The sequence below is a fragment of the Gekko japonicus genome, unplaced genomic scaffold (genome assembly GCF_001447785.1).
Source record: "Gekko japonicus isolate JY-2015 unplaced genomic scaffold, Gekko_japonicus_V1.1 scaffold2438, whole genome shotgun sequence".
NCBI lineage: Eukaryota > Metazoa > Chordata > Lepidosauria > Squamata > Gekkonidae > Gekko > Gekko japonicus.
The window spans coordinates 76,577-79,900 of record NW_015176525.1 but is presented as its reverse complement, the minus strand read 5'-3'; positions in this window follow the sequence as shown (position 1 = coordinate 79,900).

The following is a 3,324-nucleotide window of genomic DNA, read 5'->3' as shown; positions in this document are numbered from 1 at the left end:
GTTGGCCCATACGAGATCTAGGGCTTTTTCGGTGGCGGCTCCTACCTGGTGGAATGAGCTCCCAGAGGAGATTCAGGCCCTGCGGGACCTAGTGCAGTTCCGCAGGGCCTGTAAGACGGAGCTCTTCCACCAGGCCTTTGGATAGGAGCCGCCGCCACTACCATCGTACACTACCTTCGCTGTATCGCCCATCCATCAGACATTGAAACAAGTCGCTGAGCATTCTGTAAACTGTATAGATTGTACAGATTTTAGCACCAATTTTATTGTATGAAAAACTGTTTTATTGTTTTAGTATTTATATGATGTTGTTAGCCGCCCTGAGCTACTGGATAGGGCGGGATAGAAATCCCAAAAATAAATAAATAAAAATAAATAAATAAATAAGTGAGGGGGGGTATAAAACCCACTCCTCCTCCTCCTCGTCTTCTCCTTCTTCTGCCTAGTCCTTTTAACCGGAGATGCCTGGGATCAGTGTTTCTCTAAGCTGAGTTAGTGTGAGCTAGCTCACCGTTTTTTAGACTCCAGCTCACACATTTTTGTCTCATCTCAGGAAGGACGGCTCAAGAGCCAACTAATTTATGCAGCAGCCAAATGGCTCGCTCGCCACTTTCATGCCAGTAGCTCACAAAGGAGACTTTTTGCTCACAAGACTCCACAGCTTAGAGGGAACATTGCAATTGAACCTAGAACCTTTTGTATACCAAGCAGATGCTCTGCCACTGAGCCACGCCCCCGCCCCACAAAGCTGCCTTATACTGAATCAGGCCCTCGTCTGTTCAGACTGGCAGCCGCTCTCCAAGGTCTTAGGTGGAGGTATTTCGCATCACCTCCTACCAGTGTTCCCTCTAAGCTGAGTTAATGTGAGCCAGCTCACCGTTTTTTAGCCTCCAGCTCACACATTTTTGCCTTTGCTCAGGAAGGAGGGCTCCAGAGCACACTAATGTATGCAGTAGCCAAATGGCTCGCTCACACTTTTGATGCTGGTAGCTGGTAGAATTTTTATGCACAAAACTCCACACCTTAGAGGGAGCATTGCCTCCTACCTGGGTTTTTTTAAGCTAGAGATGCCGGGGATTGAACTTGGGACCTTCTGCATGCCGAGCAGATGTTCTGCCACTGAGCCCTGCCCTGCCCTTGCTGCTCTCATGCTTGATAGCCTCCAAGGCAGGGCTATTTTTGGGCAGGAACGCACAGGAACGGAGTTCTGGCTAGATCCCAAGGCGGCCACGCCCAGCAGGACCTCATTAGCATAATAGGCCACACCCAACAGCAGAAACTCATTAGGATTGGCTACATTAGGGGTGTGTGGCCTAACATGCAAAGGAGTCCCTGCTACAAAAAAAGGCCCTGGGTTTTGACCACAAACAAGGTAAACAGAATAAGAAGCAAAAGGTGGGTGTGGCTGGATGAGCACACTTCTGGTAACACGGGGGTGTGGCCTAATATGCTAATGAGCTGTGCTCTCATGGGTGTGGCTGGATATGCTAATGAGTTTCTATTGTTGGGTGTGGCCTATTATGCTGATGCGTTCCTGCTGGGCTTTTTCTACAAAAAAAGCCCTGCTCCAAGGTAATACAGCGAAGCAACGAAGTTTCAAAGTGAGGACACTGGAAAATTTGGGCCGTTTCCAAGTATTCGTTCCGGTGTTTCTGAATACCTGATTTGTAATTGCATCCTGCAGCTACCGGTACAAGGTTAATGGGTTTTAATAGATAAGGGCTGCTGCAAGGGCAGCGTGGAGGCAGCTGCCAGAACCACGGGGAACAGATGGAGCCTTTGACAAGATGATCAAAGGATGACGCGTTCCCAGGCTCTGACAGCGAGCGGCTGGCCAAACCTCTGGGCAGGCAGGAGGGGAAGGGGCTGTTTTGGTTTCCCGTCTCTGGAGCCTCAAAGTGAGCGCCCCCGGGGCTTGAGCCATGCTATCTCCTGTGGGAGGACGCACAAACTCCCGTGGGTTTGTCTTGAATGGTAACTGCTGGTCGCCAAAACCCCTGAGAAGGATCAAGGACCAGATCATAAGAACATAAAAGACGCCAATGTTGGATCAGGCCAGTGGTCCATCCAGTCCAACACTCTGTGTCACACAGTGGCCAGAAATACCAGGGGCCATCAGGAGGTCCAGCAGCGGGGCCACGACATTAGAAGCCCCTCCCACAGTTGACCCCCCCCCAAGCACCAAGAAGACAGAGCATCACTTGCCCCAGAGTCCCTATCTATATCTTGTGGCTAATAGCCACTGATGGCCCTCTGCTCTGTAGGCTTATCTAATTCCCTTTTGAAGCCGTCCATGCTTGTAGCCGCCACCACTTCCTGTGGCAGTGAGTTCCATGTGTTAATCACTCTTTGGGTGAAGAAGGACTTCCTCTTATCCGTTCTAACCCGACCGCTCAGCAATTTCATGGAGTGCCCACGAGTTCTTGTCTTGTGAGAAAGGGAGAAAAGTACCTCTTTCTCTACCTGCTCTTTCCCATGCATAATCTTATAAACCTCGATCCTGTCACCCCTGTCGTCGTTTCTCCAAGCTAAAGAGCCCTAAGCACTTTAACCTTTCCTCATAGGGAAAGCGTTCCAACCCTTTTATCATTCGAGTTGATCATGGGATCGCTGAGCCATTCATCAGTCAGGTGGGTGGCTGCAAGTCTAGCATAGTGCTGCGCATGATCAGCTCTCGCACGCACACGCCGTGTCACACTCCTTCACCCAAAGAGTCGTTCACATGTGGCATTCTCTGCCGCAAGAAGTGGTGGCAGATACAAGCATAAACGGTTTCAAGAGGAGACTGGATGAATTTATAATGGAGCAGAGGTCCATCAGTGGCTCTTGGCCACCAGGTATAAATGGAACACTCTGTGGCAATGATGCTCTGTCTTCTTGGTGCTTGGGGGGCCCCACAGTGGAAGGTCTTGTGGAGTTCTGGCCCTGCTGGTGGAATTCCTGATGGTGCTGGGTTTTGGCCACTATGTGACACAGAGTGCTGGACTGGATGGGCCACTGGCCTGACCCAACATGGCTCCTTTTATGTTCTTATGTCTGGGGCAGTGATGCTCTGTCTTCTTGGTGCTTGGGGGGCAACAGTGGGAAGGCTTCTGGAGTTCTGGCCCTGCTGGTGGACCTCCTGAATGCTCCTGGGTTTTGACCACTGTGTGACACTTGAGCGTTGGACTGGAAGGGCCATTGGCTTGATCCAACATGGCTTCTCTTGTGTTCTTAGTGCCTCTTAGCCACAAGATATAGATGGAACCCTCTGTCTGTGGCAGTGATGCTCTGTCTTCTTGGTGCTTGGGGAGCAACAGTGGGAACAAACGGCAACCCCCCCGA